At 44.8% G+C, this 26,549-nt stretch overlaps 1 protein-coding gene across 1 annotated transcript in view; it reads left to right on the top strand.

Moving 5' to 3' along the window:
* EFCAB8 (EF-hand calcium binding domain 8) overlaps positions 1 to 26,549 on the top strand; it is a 3,728,836-nt gene that overhangs the window by 2,525,775 nt on the left and 1,176,512 nt on the right. The window lies entirely within an intron of this gene.

Raw genomic sequence — 26,549 nt, 5'->3', positions numbered from 1 at the left:
TAAAGAGTCTAGGACAATGGACAGGTACGGGAAGCGGATGTTCTCTTCAGCGACCTTTGCTATGCGGTCGCTGAATTATCTGTGCCATTTCACCCGACTTCAGAGGGATCTTCTCAAAGAACTGAGTGATACCCTTCAGGATCCATCGGCTGCGGGGTCTCAGGATAAGGTTAACTCCCAGCTGGCGACCTTAACTTCCATAGTAAACTCCTCCATGCGGCTCATTTCTTATGCGGCCGATGGTGCGAGTAGGGCCGCAGGTACAGGCGTGGCTTTGAGAAGACATGCCTGGATGCGATTATGTAACTTTGCTGACCCCTTTAAGGCATCCTTCACAAATACCCCCTTCGATGGTTTGGCTTTGTTTGGACCACAGGTGAAGGATATACTTACCAGGTGTGAGCAGGAAGGCAAGACTCTCTCTGCCGTGGGAGTCCATTTTTCTACTCCCTCCAGACCTTTTCCCAAAGGTCAGAAGATTGGAAAAATGTGGTTTCGTAAACCCCAGAGAGTTGTGCCGGACACACGTGGTGATTTTTCCTCCATGGGCAGAGGAGGAAACAATAATAAACGCAGTCCTAGGGGCAGAGGGGGTCCACAAAATCAGGGTAACAGAGAATCTTTCTCTGCCAAACCCTTCCAGCACCCCTGAGGGGCTGCCCAACTGTCTACCTTCGGAGGCAGTCGGGTAAGATTCTCACTGTACCCAGAAGCCTGGCAACTCCTCACTCAAGACCGATGGGTACAGTCTATCATATCCGAAGGTTACAAAATTCCCTTCGTCCGCACTCCTGTACAAACAAACAGGTCCCTTCCAGATGTCCCACCCGCTCTAAGGGATCAAGCAGTTCTAGAAATTTCAAAACTGCTAAGAAAAAGAGCCATCCAGCCAATCCCAGCAGACCAGCAAGGATCCGGAATTTACTCAAGTTTCCTTTTTGGTACCAAAAAAGACAGGGGACTGGAGACCCATTTTGGATCTCAGCAGATTAAACAAGTCTGTTCAAAGAATGAAGTTCCAGATGGTCACGCTCCAGTCCATTCTACCCTTCTTGGGTCAGGACAATTGGATGTGCTCCATAGACCTTCAGGATGCGTACTACCATATAGAAATGGGACAGGCGTTCCAGAAGGTTTCTCCGCTTCCGGCTGGGAGCCAGTCACTTCAGAGCCCTGCCCTTTGGTCTTACCACGGCCCCCAGGGTGTTCACCAAATGCATGGCAGTGGTTATGGCTCACCTGAGACGACGGGGATTCCAGGTGTTTCCATATCTCGACGACTGGCTCCTTACTGCTTCCACCAGGCATCAGCTATTGCGAGCCAGGGACTATACCATTCAGACTTGTTCCGAGCTAGGTATATCAATAAACTTTGAAAAGTCTGCATTGCCGCCTTGTCAGTCTATAACCTTTATAGGCGCAGAATTAAATACAAAAGACCTATCTGCAAAACTTCCTCCAGACAGAGTATCAGACATTCAACGACATGTACAGATCCTACTACAGTGCAGGATGATTCAGGCCAGATTTGTACTAAAGACATTGGGTCTCATGGCAGCAGCGATCATTTTAGTCCCCCTGGCTCGTTTTCACATGTGGATCCTACAGTGGATGCTGTTTACCCAATGGTCCTTTCAACAGCTTTCAATATCCCACAGGATAATAATCACTCAAACATGCAAAGACCACCTGGCTTAGTGGATGGTCTCCCCTCTAGTTCTCCAGGGCAGACCGTTTGTTCTTCCTCTTCCTGTTGCCACGGTGACCACGGATGCCTCCCTGATCGGGTGAGGGGGGCATTTTCAGGGCAGGACTGTCCAGGGCTCTTGGCAACCCCTAGAATACCACCTGCACATAAATGTCTTGGAGATGAGAGCGGTACTTTTAGCGTTACAAGCTCTTCAGGACTCTCTACCTACCGGGCTATTGCAGTACAGACGGACAATATGTCTGTAGTCTGTTACATCAACAAGCAGGGCGGAACCAGGTCCTATCCCTTATGTCGAGAAGCACTCAGACTCTGGCAGTGGGCGATCTCTTCCCAACGGTTTCTGATAGCAACGCACATCCCCGGGAAGTCCAACGTCATAGCAGACAGGCTAAGCAGAGCCATTCTCATGCCTCACGAGTGGTCTCTCAATCAGTTAGTAGCGGACAAGATTTTCCGCAGATGGGGTCAACCTTGCTGCGACCTTTTTGCAACCCCTCTCAACAGCAAGTGTGAAGACTTCTTCACTCTCTTTCCCCTCCTCGGCCATTCCCCCAGAGACGCTCTAGTACACGATTGGCCCCGGGGTCTCCTATATGCTTTTCCGCCTTTTCCCTTAATTCCCAAACTGATTCAGAAAGCGACCGCTTTGGGTTCCAGGATAATCCTCATTGCCCCTTACTGGCCTCGACAAATTTGGTTCCCATTCCTGCATTGTCATCTACTGGAGCAGCCCTGGAGTCTGGACCCAGTGCCAGACCTGTTGGTCCATCAGTCGGGCGGGCTGCACCAATCCCTTCAATCTCTCAACCTCACAGCTTACTAGCATAGGTTTTTCTGGTAGTAGATTTGTATGAAGAAAGGATGATTTCACGCACTGGCTGAGAAATATGCGGAAGCCTGGCTAGGGTTGGAAGTGGAGACGTTTCTCCTTTTAGGCGCAGGCCAGAAATATAGATCCCTTTACAGCCCCTGTCCACAGTGTTCTGGACTTTTTGGCAGAGCTTTTTCGAGCGGGCTCCTCTTCTGCCACCATTAAAGTCCAATTGGCTGCTATCACTAATTTTCACGCTGGCCTGTCAGAGACCAGCATTATGTCCCATAAACTTTACAAAGCCTTCTTAAAGGGACTGTTTTGCTGAGGCCTCCGATTAGAGATCCCCCGTCTCCATGGGATTTGAATCTGATATTAACTTCACTGATTCTCCCTCCTTTTGAACCTGCGGCCACCTGTTCCTTAAAATTGCTCTCCTGGAAGACTCTCTTCTTAGTAGCTATCACCTCAGCTAGAAGAGTATCGGAACTTCAAGCCCACTGTATTCGTCCTCCCTATCTTGTTTTTCACAAAGATAGAGTTTCACTCAGAACTAATCCCTCCTTTTTACCCAAGATTCCTTCTCAGACAAACCTGAATCAGGCCATTGATCTTCCTGTCTTTTTTCCTAACTATTCAAACAGAGCTGAACAGAAGCTGCATTATTTGGATGTTCACAGGCAATTACGTTTCTCTTTAGAGAGGACAAAACTAACTAGGAAGTCGTACCAACTCTTCCTTTCCTATGCTGAGGGCAAGCAGGGCCTGCCAGTATCTAAAGTATCTTTATCTAGGTGGTTGACCTCTATCATTTCCTTCATTTACCAACTAAGACATAAAGAACTCCCTACAAACCCAAAAGCTCATTCCACCAGAGCGCTAGCTACATCAGTAGCTTTTCAAGCAAGACTTCCAATGGAATCTATTTGTGCTGCAGCCACATGGGCCTTTCCTCATACCTTTATTTCTCATTACAAGTTGGATATGACCTCCAGGAGTTGGGCTGAGTTTGGTTCCACTGTGCTCAAGAGTCTGTTCCGATGAGCCACCCAGGGCTAAGGTGCTAGGGACGCTGTCCCATCCAGCAAGAATGAAGGTGAGATTGACAACTTAACATTAAGAAGTTGTGTACCTACCATAACGTTCCATGTTAGTTGTATTTTCTCGCCTTCTTTCTTGCGTCCCACCCGCCATCCCCCTAGCCTGGGCAGACCGAGATGAATCCTTCTGAGGCCTTATTCCTCTGCTTGACTATTTCCTAGGTTATGTCCTCCTCAGTTGTTACCACTGTAGGTAAACTTTATAGTAGGACAAGGTGTCTCCATGGTGTTAGCTATACCAAACGAGATCTGGGTATCTGACACCTAGCATTGTGGGATAGGGGGAGGGCCTCGAGCCGGGAAATAGCTCTCGACCTTTAGTATAAGGCCGAGTCGGAGCCGAGGATTGGCTCAGAACCCATCCAGCAAGAAAGAAGGCGAGAAGAAGACAACTAACATGGAACGTTATGGTAGGTACATAACTTCTTATTTTTGAGATAAGAGGAAGAGGGTAAAGAGAGGGGGGGTCTGATAGGAAGGAAGGGTGAAGATGGATGTAGGTGTAGCAGGTAGCAAGGTATAAAGGGAGTAGGAACAGGATACAGATAGATGGGATGAGAATGATTGTATGGGGAGGCATGGTAGATGATTTCTGTGAAGATTTAGTAGGGAGGAAGGTGAAGGAAAACTTTAGTGGGTGGGGAGGAGTGGTAGTGATTGGCAGGTGGAGGAAGGAAGGGGAGGAGTAGATGTGTGGAGGGGATTGGTTGGTGGAGTAAAGGAGGGATTTACAGCAGAAATAAATGTAGGAGCAGTGGGGGTGGGTGGGAATTGGGGGTAGGGTAGGGGAGCGGAGTGAGTCTGCAGGGCGAATGGAGCGGGAAGAGCCAAGGAAGAGGAAGAGAAGCAGCAGGAGTATATCAGTGAAGCAGAGAGGAGTTCCAGGGTATTAAGGTACGGGGTGGGGACTATGTAAGAGAAACTAAGGGGCGAGCTGAGGGTTGCTAGGATGGGGGGAACAGTTTCAAACTGTTGATCTGTTCAGAAATTGTAGAATAAAAATTAGGGGGTGGACAGTGCCACCTAGTGGCCAAACAGTTAAGTGCAAGGGAAAGACCTCAGGCACTCGAGAGAGAGAGGGGTGAGTCTTGTTCATAGGTTCATAGGTTCATACTAGGCTATCTGCCCTAGGGCATTTATAAGTCTAGCCAGAATGTGTTTGGCTTTCGCCACCCATTTTAAATTTATTTTGCTATGCCCTTTTTCGAGGTTAGTATACTGTGCCTCTGTCTAACAGTGACACAGAAGTGATACCCGGGGTAAACCTACGATCTCCCATCCACTCATCAAGATTCCTCTTGAAGAGAGTCAATGAGGGACTCTGCCTAACCTGGACTGGGATTTTATTCCAGAGTGAAGGGAGCCTCTGGGTTATGAATCTGTCCCTCCAGCATGTCCTATTTATTTCAGTGCTGAGGTTCAAGTCTCGAGCGTAGCTCGATGGGATTTGGATTTTCTGAGGTGCAGCATGTCCATTAATTCGGGTTGGACATGGCTTTATACGTCAGGCACAGATCGCCTCTGAACAGGCGGTATGCCACTGAGTAGAGCTGGAGTTTCTTTAACCGGGCAGCATATGGCATCTGTTTGAGCCCTTTGATCCTCTTGGTGAGGTACTTTTGGGGTCTTTCCAGTTGCTGCAGGTGTCTGGTAAGGTACATCCCAAAAGGGGCATTGTACTCAATTATGGGCCTGATGAGGGATGAGTAAAGAGGCACGATGACGTCCCCTGATCTAGATGTGAATCCCTTCATGATTAGGTGGGCTATATAAAATGTTTTTCTAACCACTTTGGCCACGTGGTTGTCAAATGAGAGATTGCTATCAACTTGGGTCCCCAGGTCCCTAATTACTTCTTCTGTACTTAATGGATTACCACCTATGTGGTAATTTGTGGGCACTTTGTTTTTGCCAAAGGGGATGACTATACACTTTTGGCATTTAGCTTGAGGCCGTGGCACCAGTTGTCTGTTTCTATGAGGCCCTTTTGGAGGATGCTTGTGTCGGCTGGAGAGTCGATTATGGCGCCCAGTTTGCAGTCATCTGCGAACTTGGTCAGCCACAGTCCTTCCGTGTTGGCCTGTACCTCCGAGAAATATATACCGAACAAGAGAGGTCCCAGGACTGAGCCTTGTGGGACACCACTTGTAACTGGTTTGGAGTCTGACATGGCTCCAGCAATTCTAACCATGTGGGTTCTGTCCTTGAGCCAGTTTGCAATCCATCTAGTGACATAGGGGTTTATATTTAAGCTGGTGAGCTTATCTATAATGCCCGAGTGGGGTATTGTATCGAAGGCTTTTGTGAGGTCCAGGTAGGCTGTGTGGACCACCTTCCCCTCGTCAATGGCCTTGGTGACTGTTTCAAAGAAATACCAGGTTTAAGAGGCAGGATCTGCCCTTAACACAGCCGAACTGGGTATGATCCAGTGTTTGTAGGTCCCCAATATCTTTATTTATGAGGTCCATGATGATCCTTTCCATAGCTTTGCAGACCAAGCTAGTCAGGCTTATGGGGCGATAGTTTCCAGGATCCATTGAGGCACCACCTTTATGGAGAGGGACCACTGTTGCTGTACGCCACTCTTTGGGCACATATCCTGTAGTAAGGCTGAGATTGAACAGTAGTTTTATGTTTGGGTTTAGCTCTTCTTGGAGTTCATGTAGGACGCAGCCCGGGACACCGTCTGGTCCCATTGATGCTGTGTTTTTGCTTTGGAGAGGGCTCTTACCTGAGCATCTGAGATGTCAGGGGCAGCACTCTGCTGGGATAGATATTTGCCCTTTGGTGGGGAGTTTGCGCTGAACCTGTCAGCTAGGATGTTGGCAATGTCTGTGGGTTCGGTGCATTTTTGTCATTTTGGACTGATTCTGAGCATATCTGGGAATTACCACCCAGGTTCCTAACATAACTAAAGAAAGCCTTGTGATTACCCTTAGTGTCCTGTGCAATTTTTCTCTCGAAGCTGGCCTTAGACAATTTTATGTGTGCCCATAGTTTTTTGCTAATACTGATCAGTGATGCCTTCCCTTTTTGGGATTTTGCTCTATCATTTAGTAGCTTCCTCCTTCTATTGTATAGTTTGTTTATGGCTGGGGTCCACCAGACAGGACGTCTGCCTTTGGAGGATTGGGTCTTGGTTTTATTTGGGATCGCATGATCCATGCATTCCTGAAGGTGTTCATAGAATGCATTTATAAAGGATTCTGCGGTCTGGGCCGTATTTTAGAGAAGTTTTTCACTGTGGTTTTCTGGGCAGGGGGTGGGGTCGGGATGTGAATATCCAGTGAGATTAGTTGATGGTCTGATCTTACCAGTGAGGGATACACTTCTGGTCTGGAGCATAGAGTCCCCATGTTGGTGATGATCAGGTCCAGTATGTTTTCCCCTCTTGTGGGAGTGGTAACAAGTTGATGTTAAGTTGTCAATCTCGCCTTCATTCTTGCTGGATGGGTTCGGAGCCGACCTCGGCTCCGACTCGGCCACTCTAAAGCTCGAGAGTTGGTTCCACCGGCTCGAGGCCCCCCTTATATCCCACAATGCTAGGCGTGAATTACCTCAGATCTCGTTTGCCGCTACAGCGATCGAGGTGTTGTTTTTTCTACCGGCTCAGGTCAGTGGTATTAGATCAGTCTTTATAACTATTTAAACCCCTTTTTAGCTTAGCTTTTTCTTCTTTAGCTATAGTGTAGTGGATATTATCCTTTCTACCCTTATCCAGCCCCTTTCCCACAAGAACTGATAAGTTCTTTCCTTAGGCCTTCGGGCCCTCTATCCCTATAGTGGTGTGTATGTGTTTTGTAGGGATTTATTTTGTATAAACTAACTAATTTCTTTAGCTTTAGTTTAATTTACCTTTTTTCTGATAGTGTAATCGGTGTGTGTGTGTTTTGTGTGGTGGTTACACTTCGGTTCCTTGAAAATGTCCAAGGATTCAAAGGTCTCAGGCTTCAAGAAGTGTGACTCGTGCTGTCAGAAAATGTCTCTGACAGACGGTCACACTTCTTGTGTGTACTGCCTGGGACCTTTACACCTGCAGGACTCTTGTGCTGTATGCCATGGCTTCAGCCCCAGAGTCCTGCAGGAAAGAAAGAACAAACTCATCCTAAGGGGTTTGCTCAAGCCTGAAGGTTCCCTAACTGCTTCATCGGGAAAACCTTCCAAGGCTTCTAAGACCTCGACTCCAGTTTCTGAGTCGAGGCCTAAGGCTCAAGTCTACTGCTACATCGGCTCGCTGGAGCCGATGAGTCTTGACTATAGTTTCTGTGGTTCCCTCGGCTCCGGCTGGAGCCGAGGTATTGAGATTCTGGGTCGGCTCGATCAGACCATCGGAGCCGACATCTAGAAAGAGGTCGAGGTCACCATCCCTTGGCTCCGTTCATTCGGCTCCAGCGTCTCCCTTGCTGTCTGAACGGAGCCACAGATCCCACTCCTCCAGGTCATCGAGGCTCTCGGATCATGACCTCCAGAGGGTAGTGAGTCGACTTCTAAAGTCCGAGGCACTGGCCCAAATGCTTCAGAGCCCGACTCATCAGTCGATGCCTCAACCTATTCCTCTAAATATTCCTCCTCCGACTCCTTTGAGCTTGGAGCCGGGGCGTGTTGGAACCGAGACTGTGGTAGCGTCAGAGCCGATACATTTGTCTTCGGCTCCGTCGTCGGCTCCGATTTCTTCTTTTGAAGAATCTCGGCGCCGGACTTCCTCGGCTCCGAGGTGAGTGGCATCGGACCCTTGTCCGACCCCCCTCTCCCTCTCGGTGCTTCGGCGCTGGTGAGTTCGGCTCCGACATCGGCCTCGGAGCCATCTCTGTCGGTGCCGAGGGAGGTTCTCAGCTTCTCAGAGCGGGGACCTCTGGCTCTGCCTGACAGGGGTGCATTCGAGGTCATGCGGAGAGTGTTGGAACCTTGTTCAACTCCACAGACGGCTCCGGCCCTCCCTCTTCGGTGCCTCAGGTTATGTCTACTCACTCCCTCATCCCAGACCACAGAGAGCCAGCTCCTCAAGAATCCCCTGTGGGGATCTCATCCTCTTCCGAGGCCTCCCTGAATTGGCAGGGGAGCCCCTAGGAAGAGAAAGTGTAAGAGGAAGCACATAGACTCACCTGAGTCTGTCACCTCTGACACAGATTTAGAGGATTCCAGGGTTCCCCGTTCCCCTTCTGAAGATGTCTCCTTTGGACATTCTAGAGATCCTGAAACAGAGGTGAAATTGGCCAGCCCTTAACCCTTCGGAGGATGAATCTGTGTATCTTGAGGCGTTTGGTTCTCGCCCTTCCACCTCCTGGGTGTCCCCCCCCTTTGATCCCCTCATGCAGGTGGTGGCAAAGAAAGCCTGGACGGCTCCTGACTCAGTGGACCCTACCCCAGGAGACCTTCTAAATTTATAACAGCACCAACTGACAAACAATTTCTGACCAAAGGTGTTACTGTGGATGCTATGGTGGTAGCTGCTGCCACCAAGAAGGAACTAGCTGATCCTTCAGTGCCTGTTCATCCCCCTAACAAAGAATCTAGGTCTATGGACAGGTATGGGAAGCGGATGTTTTCGTCAGCGACCTTTGCAATGCGTTCGCTGAACTACCTATGCCATTTCACCCGTCTCCAGAGAGACTTGATCAAGGAAGCGAGTGAGATGTTGAAGGATCCTACAGCTGCAGATTTTCAGGACAAAATGAACACCCAGCTGACTACCCCGAATTCGATAGCTAACTCCTCCATGTGTCTCCTTTCATATGCGGCTGATGGAGCGAGTAGAGCCGCAGGGACAGGTGTCGCCTTACGCCGGCATGCCTGGATGCGACTATGCAATTTTATGGACCCTTTAAAACGTCTTTCACTAATTCCCCGTTTGATGGATCATCTCTCTTTGGTCCTCAAGTGAAAGAAACCTTGACGAGGTGCGAGACGGATGGCAAAACTCTATCTGCCGTCGGAGTCCGTTTTTCTACTCCTTCTAGACCTTACCCCAAAGGCCAGAAAAGTGGGAAAATGTGGTTCCGCAAACAATCTTAAGGGAATTTGCCTGACGCACAGAGTCGGTTCCTCTCCAGAGGCAGAGGAGGGAACAATAATGGTAGACGCCGCCCCAGAGGCAGAGGGGTCCGCAGAACCAGGGCAATCGAGAAACCTTTTCCGATAAGCCCTTTCAGCATCCCTGAGGTGTTGCCCGACTGTCCACCTTCGGAGGCAGTCGGGAAGATTGTCACTGTACCCAGAAGCCTGGCTATCCCTAACTCAAGACAAGTGGGTACAGTCCATCATTTCAAGGCTATTCCATTCCCTTCGTTCGCATTCCAAACCAATCAAAAAAATCCCTTCCAGATGTTCCACCCGCTCAAAGGGATCTTGCAGCTTTGGAAATTTCAAAGCTGCTTGCAAAAAGAGCAATTCAGCCAGTTCCAGCAGACCAGCAAGGATCCGGAATCTACTCCAGGTTCTTTTTAGTTCCAAAGAAAACAGGGGACTGGAGACCAATTTTGGATCTCAGTATCTTGAACAAGTCGGTCAAGAAAACAAGATTTCGGATGGTCACGCTACAGTCCATCCTTCCCCTATTGGGAAAGGAAAACTGGATGTGCTCTATAGACCTTCAGGATGCATACTATCACATAAAAATGAACAGACGCTCCAGAAGATTCCTCCGCTTCAGGCTGGGAACCAGTCATTTTCAATTCAGGGCCCTGCCCTTTGGTCTCACCACTGCCCCCCGGGTGTTTACCAAATGCATGGCAGTGGTAGCTTCTCACCTGAGACGTCAAGGATTCCAGGTGTTTCCATATTTGGACGACTGGCTCCTCACAGCTCCCACCAAGCATCTTCTTCTAATGGCCAGGGACTACACCTTTCGCATTTGTCAAGACTTAGGCATTTCAATAAATTGCGAAAAGTCTGTTTTGTCGCCTTGTCGTACTATTACCTTCATAGGCACAAATCTAGACACAGTCAACATGTCTCAGACTAACAGATCAGAGAATAACAGACATACACAAACTGGTCTCGCTCCTCTTCAGCAGCAACAGAGTCAAAGCCAGGTTAGTTCTGAAAGTATTGGGGATAATGGCGGCTGCCATACCTCTGCTTCCATTAGCCAGATTCCACATGAGAATCCTTCAATGGATGCTCTTCACACAATGGTCATACCAGCAACTTCCGATGTCCCACACCATTATGATTACGCAAACATGCAGGAATCATCTTCTGTGGTGGATGTCTTCCCCTCAGCTCTTCTTGGGAAGACCCTTTGTTCCTTCCCCTCCGGTTGCTACTCTGACAACGGACGCCTCCCTGATCGGGTGGGGGGGGGGCATTATCAGGGCAGAACTGTCCAGGGCACATGGCAACCAGACGAATGCCACTTGCACATAAATGTTCTAGAGATGAGAGCAGTGCTTTTAGCGTTGCAAGCCCTTCAAGACTCTCTTCCCTTGGGAACGATAGCAATCCAGACGGACAATATGTCTGTAGTGTGGTATATCAACAAACAAGGCGGAACCAGGTCGTATCCCCTATGTCGGGAAGCACTCAGACTGTGGCAATGGGCGATTTCTTCTCAGCGGTTTCTGATAGCAATGCACATCCCCGGGAAATCCAATCAAATCGCGGACAAGTTGAGCAGAGCTATCCTCATGCCTCACGAGTGGTCTCTGAAAGACTCTGTTGTGAGAGAAATTTTTCTCAAGTGGGGTCAGCCTTGCTGCGACCTTTTTGCTACTCTCCAAAACAGCAAGTGCAGAGATTATTTCACCCTATTCCCGTTACCAGGCCAGCCCAGCAGAGACGCTCTAGTCCAAGTTTGGCCCCGGGGACTTCTGTATGCATTTCCTCCCTTCCCACTAATCTCTCAAGTGATACAGAAAGCTATCGCTCAGAAGGCCTCCTTGATCCTCATTGCTCCTTACTGGCCTCGACAGGTTTGGTTCCCCTTTCTGCATCAATTTCTGTTGGAGCAACCTTGGCATCTGGACCTAGTTCCAGATCTTTTGATCCATCAGTCGGGTCAGTTTCATCGCTCCCTCCCCTCTCTGAACCTCACTGCTTGGTTCCTCCAATTCCAACCTTAGCCAGGCTTCCTCAAATATCTCACTCTGTTCGAGATATTTTGATAGCTTCCCATAAATCTTCCACTCGAAAGATTTATCTGAGTAAGTGGAAACGTTACTATTGGGCTCAAGGAAGGACATAGATCCTTTCACTGCTTCCATCCAAATAGTCCTTGATTTTCTAGCTGAACTCTTCCATGCAGGTTCATCTCCTTCTACTCTTAAAGTTCATTTGGCAGCTATTTCTAACTTTCATGTGAGCATTTCAGAGTGTGCCATAATGTCCCACAAGCTTTGCAAAGCCTTTTTGAAGGGAGTTTTTCTACTCAGACCTCCTATAAGAAATCCTCCTCCTCCTTGGGACCTAAATTTAGTTCTCAGTTCTTTGATTCTCCCCCCTTTCGAACCTGCAGCTTCCTGTTCTTTAAAATTGCTATCATGGAAGACTCTCTTTCTGGTAGCTATTACTTCAGCTAGAAGAGTTTCAGAACTTCATGCACTCAGCTGTCGACCTCCTTATCTGTTGTTCCATAAGGACAGGGTATCCTTACGAACCAACCCGTCCTTTTACCTAAAATAGCCTCTCTAACCTAAATCAAAGCATTGACCTCCCTGTGTTTTTTCCAGAATATTCTAATAGGTCTGAACAAAAATCGCATTGGCTAGATGTTCATCGTCAGTTAAGGTACTATTTGGATAGAACCAAACAATTCAGAAAATCTGACCAGCTGTTTGTCTCTTATGCAGAAGGCAGAAAGGGACTTTCTGTTTCCAAGGTATCACTATCTAGATGGCTAACATCTCTAATTTCCATTGTCTATGAAATAAGACACCAAAAGCTGCCTAACAAACCTAAAGCCCATTCCACCAGAGCTTTGGCTACTTCTATAGCCTTCTAAGACAGACTGCCTATTGACACCATTTGTGCAGCGGCTACTTGGGCTACTCCTCACACTTCCATTTCACATTATAAGTTGGATTTAGCTTCTAGGTATAGAGCTAACTTTGGTTCCACTGTTCTCAAGAGTCTGTTCCGTTAGGCCACCCGGGACAAGGTGCTAGGGACGGTCCCATCCAGCAAGAATGAAGCGAGATAGACAACTTAACATATAGAAGTTATGTTCTTACCATAACGCTCCATGTTAGTTGTCTTCTTCTCGCTTCTTTTGCCCCACCGTCCTTCGCCCTGGCCTGGACAGACCTAGAGGAGTTTGATTGTGACCTCTCTTTCTACCACCTCTTTGCGATAGGTATATGCTCTGCTGTGCATATTTTCCTAGATCAGGCTTAGGTCACCCTTCTCTTTCCTTTGTTTATAGAGGTGGACTCTTTTCCAGTTTTTCCTGGTTGTATTATTAGCTGGGCCTAGCTCACAAACGAGATCTGAGGTAATTCACGCCTAGCATTGTGGGATATAAGGGGGGCCTCGATCCGGTGGAACCAACTCTCGAGCTTTAGAGTGGCCGAGTCGGAGCCGAGGTCGGCTCCGAACCCATCCAGCAAGAAAGAAGGCGAGAAGAAGACAACTAACATGGAACGTTATGGTAAGAACATAACTTCTATTTCCATAGCATTTGAGTTTATAAATTCTAGGAACCTTTGGGCTAGGGTGTTGGAGCTAGAGTAATGCTCCCAGTCTATGTTTGGGTAGTTGAAGTCGCCCAATATAATGGTGTTTGGAGAGACCTTCATATTTTCCAGTGTTCTCAGGAAGGCCGAGTGGGGTTCCTGGGTTTGGTAGGGTGTTCTGTAGCAGGCTATAAACTGGAAGGCAGTTTTACCCACTGTTAGTTGCACGTGGATAGTCTCTGATGCTTCGTGCTTTGCCACCAACCTGGAGGTGTGGGTATCTTTGATGAATATCGATACTCCCCCTCCTTTTGTGGTTCGGTCCAAGTTTTGGGGCCGAAAAGCATTGTATGAGGTATAACCTGGTAGTGCTGGGGTGCTCTCGGGAGCCCTGAACCAGGTTTCTGTTACTGCACAGATATCGATGTTCTCCATGCTAAGGAGAGTTTTGAGTGCGTGCATCTTGAGGTTTAGACTTCTGGCGTTGAGTAGCATTACTCTTAGTTTCTTATCCCTTGTGATACCTATGGAGGTGGGTTTGTCTTTTGAGCCTTGCCTAAAAAAGGCACTATGGGGGTAGCAAGAGCCTTTGCCAATATCCGAAAGCCTAGGGGTGACAGGTGCAAGCTGTCCCTAGCGAAGCATCAGGGCTTGTCGAGCATATCATCCCAAGCTGACAGGCATTGGATCCCCTTTGAATGACACCAGTACTTAAGCCAATTGTTGAAATTGATCATCTTGTCTTCATATTGTGGCATCATTCTTGGTGAGGGTAAGATGCTACTCAAGGTCAGGGTCATACCGGCCTGGGCTACATGCTCAGAGAGCTCCTTTATGTCTATTTTCATGTAGTCCAGGGAGGTACGTCTCAGGTCATTCACACCAGCATGGACAATGACTGAGTCATATTTGTACTTGCCTTGGAGTGACCTGAGTGCTTGTGTTATGTGGCGGATCCTAGCGCCCGACAGGCTGCTCACTGTGACCCTCTCCTTGTTCAGCCTGGTGAGCGGGACGTCAGTGTGCCTGACGATAGAGTCACCTATTACAAGTGTATCAGGTGTGTTGTTTAGTCTTAAGGGCTGTGACTGTTCGGCACACTGGCTTTGTGAGATATGTGTTGCACGTGTTTTGTTTTGGGGTAGCGGCTGCTTGGGTGTCTGCTTTGGAGGTCTCTGCTGCTTCGTCAGATCTTTATTTAGAGCCTCTGAGTATGTTTTTGTGTGATTATGTGTTTGGTTTGCTGTCGTGGTAGGTCTATGTGAGACTGGAATTGTAGTGAGTGTGGTTTCCTTCTCCTCCTGACTGGTTATGCCAGTACTGAGTTGAGAGAGCTTAGCCTCCAGTTTGGCTATATGGTTGCATCTCTAACATGTGTTAGAATTTGTTGGGAGGAGGAGAGGGTTGTCTGTGTACATGAGGGAGTTGTAACATTGCCTCAAGATTCCCAGATTCACCAGCTGGACCGGAGAGGAGATTGACAACTGACCTTTGGACATGCTAGAATAATATTGGGAATTCCTTAATAATTGAAAACCAGGGCCAGTGGGGAGTGAGGGTGTAGTGCTTTTAATTTTTAGTGCTGACTTATATAATTGCTTTAGTGAGCAAGTGCCAGGTAACTTAAGTGCAATGTGTTACAGGTAACTTAAATGCAAAAACGACAAACAGTAACTTTCTTTCAAGTGAAACAAGGAAATAAGTACAGTAAGCAATGCAGATATCACTAGTGATCCACAGAAGCTGAGAAGCCACGTATTAGGTGGAATTAGTGTTCCAGGAAATAACAAGCAAACAAACAACAAGCATATAAACATAGCTAGATTCAGCAGGCCTGGATCTAGTCTATGCTACAGCAAACAAGGTGTACCAATTTCAGTAAGATACAGTTCAAATATTCAGGCACTATAAACCTTTAACCAGAAATTCCCAGCTCAGAAGGGCAGAGTCCAGCCTCTTCTCCCACAAGAGTGCAGACCACAAACCTTCTTAATGTAAAATAACTGGCCTGAAGCCCAAGTGCTTAAACCAGAACTAATACACTTTAAGAATAACAGACACTGGGCTCTCAATCAGCAGTTCCCAACTTAGAAGGATGAAAGCTACCTGTCCTGCCACCACAGTGCATGCCACAAACCTTCCTAATGTAAAACAACTGGTCGGAAGCCCAAGTACTTAATCCAAAAGACTTAGAATGATAGCTACACTTTAATCAAGTTACTACCAAGCAGTAATAAATACAGTTGAATACTTTAGAGAATGCCTGGATTAGTGCTCAAGTTACACAAACAAAGCTAGATCCAGCAGGCCCGAATCCAGTCTATGCCACAGCAAACAAGGCGCACCAACTTCAGTAAGAAGCAGTTCAGATATGCATGCACTATAAGCCTTCAACCAGAAATTCCCAGCTCAGAAGGGCAGAGTCCAGCCTCTCCTCCCACAAGAGTGCAGACCACGAACCCTCTTATTGTAAAATAACTGGCCTGAAAGCCCAAGTGCTTAAACCAGAATTAATACACTTTTAGAATAACAGACACTGAGCCCTCAATCAGCAGTTCCCAACCTAGAAGGATGTAAGCTACCTGTTCTGCCACTACAGTGCAGACCACAAACCCTCTCAGTGCAAAACAACTGGTCCGAAGCCCAAGTGTTTAAACCAAAAGGCTTAGAATGAGTTACACCAAGCAGTAATAAATACAATTGAGTACTTTTAAGATGATGCAAAAGTAAAAAAGTAGGCAGAGTACAGTAAAAGCAGATGAAAATTTTTTTTTTTTTCTGAACAAGTGCTGAGATCAAAGAAACAGATTTGAGTGCTGAAACTAGAAAACTGGCTAGTTATAAGAAAAAAAAACTAAGCTAGAAGGCTTCCCTCCAACACAGAAGGGCTTGGGGGCTCAGAAGCCTACAAATAGTCTATACCACTTAACAGGAAAGTCAGGAAACAAGCTTACATTTTTTTTTTTTTCTGTTTCCCAGATGCTCTCTTTGTACACAGTAGGAGTGCCTGAAATCAGAATATGATCTCACTGCACTCAGTTGAGTGAGCAAATGAGATGGGCCCAGAAGGAGTATCCAAACACAAATTTACAAGAGGGCGGCAGTTTCAAGGCCACTAAGATTAACACCAAAACAAAAACAGGGAAGGTGGGTGGGACTAACTGAAGAGCAGAGTGAAAACTTCCAGTTCAGTTAATATTCCTTCCACACAGTTAAAATCAATTTAAATACTGTATTTTTTTGAAAAAAAAGAGCAGATAAAGGTACTTAAATTCTCTTATACGTCCAGTTGAATACAGCAAGTTCTTAGCCGGCCAAAGCTGAGGTTTTTAAGCAGAAAATATTTCACACTGTACCACTTAAATAGGCAAGGACAGGAAATCAAAGAATGTGACTACCCCCACACCTGTAATTACTAGCAAATAACAAAATTCAGCAAACACTGACTAACTTCCAGTTCAGTTAATATTCCTTCCACACAGTTAAAATCAATTTAAATACTGTATTTTTTGAAAAAAAAGAGCAGATAAAGGTACTTAAATTCTCTTATACGTCCAGTTGAATACAGCAAGTTCTTAGCCGGCCAAAGCTGAGGTTTTTAAGCAGAAAATATTTCACACTGTACCACTTAAATAGGCAAGGACAGGAAATCAAAGAATGTGACTACCCCCACATCTGTAATTACTAGCAAATAACAAAATTCAGCAAACACTGACTAACTTCCAGTTCAGTTAATATTCCTTCCACACAGTTAAAATCAATTTAAATACTGTATTTTTTGAAAAAAAAGAGCAGATAAAGGTACTTAAATTCTCTTATACGTCCAGTTGAATACAGCAAGTTCTTAGCCGGCCAAAGCTGAGGTTTTTAAGCAGAAAATATTTCACACTGTACCACTTAAATAGGCAAGGACAGGAAATCAAAGAATGTGACTACCCCCACACCTGTAATTACTAGCAAATAACAAAATTCAGCAAACACTGACTAACTTCCAGTTCAGTTAATATTCCTTCCACACAGTTAAAATCAATTTAAATACTGTATTTTTTGAAAAAAAGAGCAGATAAAGGTACTTAAATTCTCTTATACGTCCAGTTGAATACAGCAAGTTCTTTGCGGCCGATAGCTGAGGTTTTAAGCAGAAAATATTTCACACTGTACCACTTAAATAGGCAAGGACAGGAAATCAAAGAATGTGACTACCCCCACACCTGTAATTACTAGCAAATAACAAAATTCAGCAAACACTGACTAACTTCCAGTTCAGTTAATATTCCTTCCACACAGTTAAAATCAATTTAAATACTGTATTTTTTGAAAAAAAAGAGCAGATAAAGGTACTTAAATTCTCTTATACGTCCAGTTGAATACAGCAAGTTCTTAGCCGTCAAAGCTGAGGTTTTAAGCAGAAAATATTTCACACTGTACCACTTAAATAGGCAAGGACAGGAAATCAAAGAATGTGACTACCCCCACACCTGTAATTACTAGCAAATAACAAAATTCAGCAAACACTGACTAACTTCCAGTTCAGTTAATATTCCTTCCACACAGTTAAAATCAATTTAAATACTGTATTTTTTGAAAAAAAGAGCAGATAAAGGTACTTAAATTCTCTTATACGTCCAGTTGAATACAGCAAGTTCTTAGCCGGCCAAAGCTGAGGTTTTTAAGCAGAAAATATTTCACACTGTACCACTTAAATAGGCAAGGACAGGAAATCAAAGAATGTGACTACCCCACACCTGTAATTACTAGCAAATAACAAAATTCAGCAAACACTGACTAACTTCCAGTTCAGTTAATATTCCTTCCACACAGTTAAAATCAATTTAAATACTGTATTTTTGGGAAAAGAGCAGATAAAGGTACTTAAATTCTCTTATACGTCCAGTTGAATACAGCAAGTTCTTAGCCGGCCAAAGCTGAGGTTTTTAAGCAGAAAATATTTCACACTGTACCACTTAAATAGGCAAGGACAGGAAATCAAAGAATGTGACTACCCCCACACCTGTAATTACTAGCAAATAACAAAATTCAGCAAACACTGACTAACTTCCAGTTCAGTTAATATTCCTTCCACACAGTTAAAATCAATTTAAATACTGTATTTTTTGAAAAAAAGAGCAGATAAAGGTACTTAAATTCTCTTATACGTCCAGTTGAATACAGCAAGTTCTTAGCCAGCCAAAGCTGAGGTTTTAAGCAGAAAATATTTCACACTGTACCACTTAAATAGGCAAGGACAGGAAATCAAAGAATGTGACTACCCCCACACCTGTAATTACTAGCAAATAACAAAATTCAGCAAACACTGACTAACTTCCAGTTCAGTTAATATTCCTTCCACACAGTTAAAATCAATTTAAATACTGTATTTTTTGGAAAAAAAAGAGCAGATAAAGGTACTTAAATTCTCTTATACGTCCAGTTGAATACAGCAAGTTCTTAGCCGGCCAAAGCTGAGGTTTTAGAGGGGGAAAAATTAATTCTGTGGTAGGCTGCTAGCTGTATCTCACTGGGTTGGTAGACAACAGGGTAGAATAAGGGTAGAGCTATAGTTTACTATAGGTTACATACACTTGTTTTTAGTCCTTGGGAGGGATTACAATAACACAGCAGTAATTCCTCAGTGGTTTCCAAATCTCAGTGGCAGGAAACCAGGGTGCCAAGCAGTGTACTGGGAGGCACCTGGGATTTTACAGATGCAGCGGGAGTGAACTGAAAAGGAAAGAAATAAAATGAATATGTGGTTTACAAATATTGCAGTATGTCAGGCTAAAGGAAGGAGAGAGAGGAAAGAGAGGAATGCTTAGGAGGGTGTAGTATAGGGGTGTATGCAGGTGAGAGAACAGAAGTAGGAATATTTAACCATTGAAGTAACAATAAAGCAAATGCTTAGACTGTAGACTTATTGGTACAACATAAAGTAGCAGTTAAAAATGTCAAACAAATGCTTCTAGAGTTGTTATACAAGGTAGTAGAATTTAAACAGGAGTAGAAATCTATAGTAGGAACAGCACTTAAATATTCTAACAATTAACAATATATATAAGTAAATACCAAGATATCTAGATGCACAAATGTGACATTAAGTGTAGCCCAGAGGGTAAAATGGTAGATTGCAAGGCGGGAAACCAGCAGTGCAGACAAGAGTCCACTCACCACCTTTAGTTTCAGACAAGACGCATGCAATAATGGAATATTCATAGGTTTAAGTGATTATATTATTGGTATTTAAGTGTAATGGTGAGTCTACATTGAAAAAGCATCCAGTATCACAGAGTAGAATCTAGATGAAACCTCAGCTAAGTAGGAGTATCTCCATCTTATTTTATATTGCAGCCATGTTTTACAGTACTGTGCAATGTTGTCCTGAAACCAGACATTTACCTCAGCTAAGTAGGGGACTTACCAGCATGTAATATAGCCCCATTTCACAGTACAGTGCAATAGTGTCTTGTGACCAAAAGTCAGGTCAGATTGGGTGGCTAACAGCAGACAGAATACCTCAGTCAGCAGACGCAAAGTGAAACAAAAGCCCTTGGTGGTGTTTCATTGAGGAGGGAGTTTATAGTATGCAAGACGGTTTATTAAATCGCTAATGCGCAGCAGGGAATGCCGCTATGAAAGCCAGTAAACCTTTCTGATTACAGTTTGCATGGTTTCACCTTGCCTGTGTGAGTTTCCTCTTGATAATGCAGTTTCCTTCCACCTCCACAAAATATCCATTTTGATTTGCTATTTCTAATGTGGCACTATATATTGTGTTTATTCCTGCAATTATGGCCCAGGTTATGGCTGAAAATGGTCCGTAATTACCAGTACACTTGCCTGGTTAACAAATGGGTAAACTGAACTAAAGTAAATTAAATTACATTAAAGGAAATGATTTGACTGCTGGAAGGGGTCAAGAGGAAAATCACCAGAATGGTGCATGTGATGGAAAGGAAATGATATGACCAGAAACTGGAGGGCCTAAAGCTGTTCCCACTAAGGCCAGAAGAGACACAGGAGACAAGAGAATAGTGTTGTGTAGAAGAACATGTTAGAAGCATGTGACAGGGCTGCCCAGAACAGGGAATGCAAAGTGGTAATGTGGGGTCATAGACAACAGATTGTTGGGGACAACTTCTTTGAGTCTATGAAAGCACTTTTTCATGGGTGGGTTGTAGATCCAGGGAATGGAAAGCCAGAATGAACTGGCCACCTGAGCTGGAAAACACACAAGGAGGTTTAAAGCGAGGTTGTTTTATCAGCCAGAGGACTTTTTAGAGACATAGTTGTTTAGTATTAATCTGGACTTGAGAACTACTTTTGCTGTGCTTTTACATTAAGAAATTCATGGATCATCCATCTTGTTGAAGAAGGTGTTTACCTGGTCTCTCTGAGTTGGGAAGCACTGCAGAAAGCTCAAAGTGTGGTTGTTTATTGGCCAGAGGAGACATGAGTTATTTTTCAGCATTTTTCTGGCTGCTATAAATTAAGCACATTTGTGCTGTACTGCTTACCACTCAGTGGCAGTTAGCAGTGCCTTGTGTCATAGCAGACACTTTGTAAAATTTACATACAAAGCTAGTATTTAGGACTGCAACCTGTAACACAGGAAGACGTTGTGTGAAGCTAAGCTTAGGACAGCTAGTTAGCACATCAAACAACTTTAATACTAGATCATAGTACTACCTAAATTCTAGCCCTAACCCTAGACACCACTTAGGTGGCATCTGTAAAACAAAATCCCTAAACCATAATAACCTAACCATAATGCAGGTCCTTTCAACATGAATATGCATTTTCCTAATATCTCTGTGGCCAGCTTTGTAGATATAGGCATTCTGAGACAATGTAGCAATTGCCTCATGTACTTAGACAGCCTTTTAATCCTTAAAGTAACTAACATAATATGTGAGAGATGTATATACATAACTCATTGGAGGCAAAAACATCACTTACAAACAAGGTTGTCATCAGGGTAGGCTGTAGGTCAAGTGGTGCCCTAGGCAAAAGGGCTCCACAGCACACCCCCCTCCACACACACACACCACCTGGTTCCCCCATCCTGGTCTATTTACACCATCCAGATTACTGGAAAAGCGCCCCTGTTTGAGCGGTGCCCTAGGCGGCCGTCTAGTTGGCCTATGCTTAAGCCCGGCTATGGTTGTCAAGAACACACAAAATACATCCTTTACACATACTACTGACCAGACACATAGATCTTCTTACGCTGAGGCAAGCAACCATCCCAAACCTCAAAGACCTCCTAAGCTGTCAAATGGCAACACCTGTCTTCAGCTATCAATAAAGTAGACACCAAAAGCAAAACCTAACACCACTCACAAATTTACATTCACTGATCCCCCAAGAATAAAGTCTATAAGACAAGCAAACATTTTCCTTAGTACTGTTGTCATAAAGGATTCTGTTTTATGACACACAGATGCCCTTCTCACCAGGCTGGACAAGGTAAAGATAATGGTTAGTTGCCTGTCTGGAGCTATGATCCATAATATCATGCATGCACTTAAGTCACTGCACCACAGGTACCAAAATGATTCTGTCATAGTCCATGTGGGTGTAAATGACTCAAGACGTACCTCACTGGACTATTATGGATCTCTCAATATTTGTCACAGACAGGTACAAGCCTTGTATTTACTAGAATTCTACCTTCACTAAGGATGATGCCACAGTATGAACAAAAACTACTGATTTTAATAATTGGCTTAGTTTCTAGTGTCTGTCCATGGGGATCCAGTAACTGTCAGCATGGGAGGAAATAGTTAACAGACCACATTGCTTTGCTATGGATGGTCTGCACCTCCCCCATCTGGGCTTTTGGACATTGACTAAAACTTTATCAGTCCCCTTAGAACCTTTTTTAGGTAATGCCAAAATGACAAAACAACTAAAAAAAAAGAAAACACAAAGCAACCTTAAGTTGTTACTGCTCAATGCTAGGAGACTAAACAAGAAACTTCACACCCTACAACCACTTCTCACTGTGGAGAATGTGGACATCTGTGCTGTTACTGAGACTTAGTTTAAAGCCACAGAAAGTACGCCAGCACTGCAAGGCTACAATGCCTTTCATGCATTTAAGCCAACAGTAGCACATACAGGGGCTAAAGGTGGTGGTGTCTCTGTCTGCATTAGCAGCAAATACAACTCCAGCTTGGTTTAACAGGATAATGCCTTGGAGTTCATGCACATCCAAGTCTCAGTAGACAAGATTCTTTACAAATTCTGGCCAGATACAGGTCACCCTTTATAACCCATGAAGCTCACAATTCTTACCTAGACCTACTAGAGGCACTCAACATGCAACCAAATACCCTGTTCATGGGAGACTTAGCTATGTACACTGCCTCTAACTCACAGTCTCAGCATTTCCTGGACTTTATCAGCATGAAAACCCTGGGCTAGATAATGTGCATTCCAACCAGAGAATCTAACATACTGGACCTAGTACTCACCAACATGGAAGAGCACTGCACCTTCCCATGTGTCACATCCTCATTGGTGAGGTCGGACCATAAAGCTATTTCCTTTAAAATAAAAATCAACCCAGAAAACCCAACTAAACCTGTAACAGTTAGGAACTATTATAAAGCAAACAACATCCTTCCCCAGACTCTGAGAACACAGCTACCTATGCAAAATTATTCAGAGAAACCCTGTGCAAACAGGTACATGACTGCATTAAATTTAACACCAATAACAAACCCCACTGGTGGAATCACTACCTTAACAGGCTGTATAACTTCTTCTTCTTTCGGCTGCTCCCATTAGGGGGTCGCCACAGCGGATCAATTGTTTCCATTTCTTCCTGTCCTCTGCATCTTGCTTTGTCACACCAACCACCTGCATGTCCTCTCTCACCACATCCATAAACCTTATCTTAGGCCTTCCTCTTTTCCTGTTACCTGGCAGCTTCATCCTTAGCATCTTTTTCCCAATATAGTCTGCATCACTCCTCAGCACATGTCCAAACCAATGTAATCTTGCCTCCAAACCTTCCAACCTGGGCTGCCCTCTAATATACTTATTCCTTATCCTGTCTGTCCTCGACACACCCAGTGCAAATCTTAACATCTTCAACTCTGCCACGTCAAACTCTGACTCCTGCCTTTTTATCAGTGGCAGTGTCTCCAACCCATATAACATAGCTGATCTCACTACCCTCTTGTAGACCTTCCATTTCACTCTTACTGGAACTCGTCTGTCACAAATCACTCCTGACACTCTTCTCCACCCACTCCATCCTGCCTGTACTCTCTTCTTCACCTCTCTTCCACACTCACCACTACTCTGAACTGTTGATCCCAAGTATTTAAACTCATCCACCTTCACCACCCTGCCTCCTCACCATTCCTCTATCCTCCCTCTCATTCACACACATATATTCTGTCTTAGTCCTGCTGACCTTCATTCCTCTTCTCTCTAGAGCATATCTCCACCTCTCCGGGGTCTCCTCCACCTTTTCCCTACTCTCACTACAGATCACAATGTCATCTGCAAGCATCATAGTTCATGGGGACTCCTGTCTGATCTCACAGTTTGTATAACAAAAGAAAAAAATTTAACCCAGTCACTGGGGATGCACAAGCCAGTGCATTTCTTCGTGCCCGTCCCAAGCCCGGATAAATGGGGAGGGTTACATCAGGAAGGGCATCCGCTGTAAAACCTCTGCCGAATAACATATGTGGACAACAATACAGATTTCCATACCGGATCGGTCGAGGCCCAGGTTAACAAAGACTGCCATCAATACTGTTAGCCAATAGGGTGCTGGCTAAAATTGGGCTACTGTTGGCCGAAGGAGAAGAAGAGGGGGAAGGCATGCCCAAAAGTAGAAAGAGAGGAGGAAGGCTAGGAGTGTAGTAGTGAGGGTAGGAACTTTGAATGTTGGCAGTATGATTGGTATAGGCAGAGCGCTAGCTGATATGATGGAGAGAAGGAAGGTTGATATATTGTGTGTGCAAGAGACCAGATGGAATGGGAGTAAGGCCAGGTGTATAGGAGGCAGGTTCAAATTGTTCTACACAGGTGTGAATGGGAGGAGAACTGGGGTAGGGGTTATCCTGAAGGAACAGTATGCCAAGAGTGTTTTAGAGGTGAAAAGAGTATCAGATAGAGTGATGTTTATGAAGCTGGAAATTGATAGTGCAATGATGAATGTTGTTAGTGCATACGCTCTTTAAGTTGGGTGTGCGATGGATGAGAAAGAAAATTTTTGGAGTGAGTTGGATGAAGTGGTGGTGAGTGTACCCAAGGGTGAGAGACTGGTGATTGGAGCGGATTTCAGTGGGCATGTTGGTGAAAGGAATAGAGGGGATGAGGAAGTGATGGGCTGGTATGGTATTAAGGAGAGGAATGCAGAAGTTCAGATGGTAGTGGATTTTGCGAAAAGGATGGACATAGCTGTGGTGAATACGTATTTTAAGAAGAGGGAGGAGCATAGGGTGAGGTACAAGAGTGGAGGAAGCTGCACACAGGTGGATTATATCCTATGCAGGAGGGCCAGTCTGAAGGAGATTGGAGACTGTAAAGTGGTGACAGGGGAAATTATAGTTAGGTAGCATAGAATGGTGGTCTGTAGGATGACATTGGTGATCAAGAAGAGGAGGACAAGTGTGAGAGCAGTGCCAAAGATCATATGGTGGAAGTTGAGAAAGGGTGATTGTAAAGTAGAGTTCAGGGAAGAGTTAGAACAGGCACTGGGGGTAAGTGAAGAGTTACCAAATAGCTGGGTAACTACAGCAGAGATGGTAAGGGAGACAGCTAGAAAGGTGCTTGGTGTGACATCTGGACAGAGGAAGGAGGACAAGGAGACCTGGTGGTGGAATGAGGAAGTACAGGAGAGTATACAGAGGAAGAGGCTGGTGAAAAAGAAGTGGGATTGTCAGAGAGATGAAGAAAGTAGACAAGAGTATAAGGAGATGAGGAGCATGGCAAAGAGAGAGGTGGTGAAGGCTAAGGATAAGGCATATGGAGAGTTGTATGAAAGGTAGGAAATTAAAGAGGGAGAAAAGGACCTGTACCAATTGGCTAGACAGAGGGACTGAGCTGGGAAAGATGTGCAGCAGGTAAGGATGATAAAGGATAGTGAGGGAAACGTATTCACAAGTGAGGAGAGTGTGTTGAGCAGATGGAAGGAGTACTTTGAGGGCCTGATGAATGAAGATAATGAGAGAGAGAGAAGGTTGGATGATGTGGGGATAGTGATTCAGGAAGTGAAACAGATTAGCAAGGAGGAAGTACGAACAGCTATGAAGAGGATGAAGAATGGAAAGGCTGTTGGTCCAGATGACATACCAGTGGAAGCATGGAGGTGCTTAGGAGAAATGGCAGTGGAATTTTTAAACAGATTGTTTAATGAAATCTTGGAAAGTCAGAGGATGCCTGAAGAGTGGAGAAAAAGTGTTTTGGTACCTATTTTTAAGAATAAGGGTGATGCACAGAGCTGTAGTAACTACAGAGGGATAAAACTGATCAGTCACAGGTTGAAGTTATGGGAAAGAGTAGCGGAAGCTAGGTTAAGAAGGGAGGTGATGATTAGTGATCAGCAGTATGGTTTCATGCCGGGAAAGTGCACTACAGATGCGATGTTTGCTCTGAGAGTGTTGATGGAGAAATATAGAGGTCAGAAGGAGTTGCACTGTATCTTTGTGGACTTGGAGAAAGCATATGATAGGGTGCCTAGAGAGGAGTTGTGGTATTGTATGAGGAAGTCTCTCAATCTCCACAGTGGGATTGTCAAGCAGACAAATGACTTTTCTTTCCTTTCAATCCCTAAGTAGCTCCTCCAGTATCTTGGCCACTACTCAAACCCAGGTCAGCTAAATTGCAGTCAGGACTGTATGAGTTATTTTTCAGCATTTTTCTGGCTGCTATAAATTAAGCATATTTGTGCTGTGCTGCTTACCACTCAGTGGCAGTTAGCAGTGCCTTGTGTCATAGCAGACACTTTGTAAAATTTACATAGAATCAGGAAACAGGACCTAATTTAGTATTTGCTATTATATTTGTGCAAAGCTTGCACAAAAAGGGCATTTTTGCATGTATTTGCGTTTACTACCACACAGTTATGGAAATAGATACAGGGTCTAATTTACTATTTACTGTAACGTTCATACCAAGCTTATCTAAAAAGGAAGTTCTGTAGCTGTCATTGCATTTAATGCCATCTAATGACACACAGTTATAAAATACAGATAATTCATGTTGCAGTTTGTAAAACCTGAGTTATTTTCCTGTAGAATAAACACTTCATTTACTTCACTTCATTTAGCCTTTAAGAGTTTAACGTTATAGACAGC

Source organism: Protopterus annectens, chromosome 12.part0 (assembly GCF_019279795.1).
Source record: "Protopterus annectens isolate FY-2018-M chromosome 12.part0, PAN1.0, whole genome shotgun sequence".
NCBI lineage: Eukaryota > Metazoa > Chordata > Ceratodontiformes > Protopteridae > Protopterus > Protopterus annectens.
The sequence above is the reverse complement of the archived record's forward strand: the minus strand, read 5'-3'. Positions and strand labels throughout refer to the sequence as shown.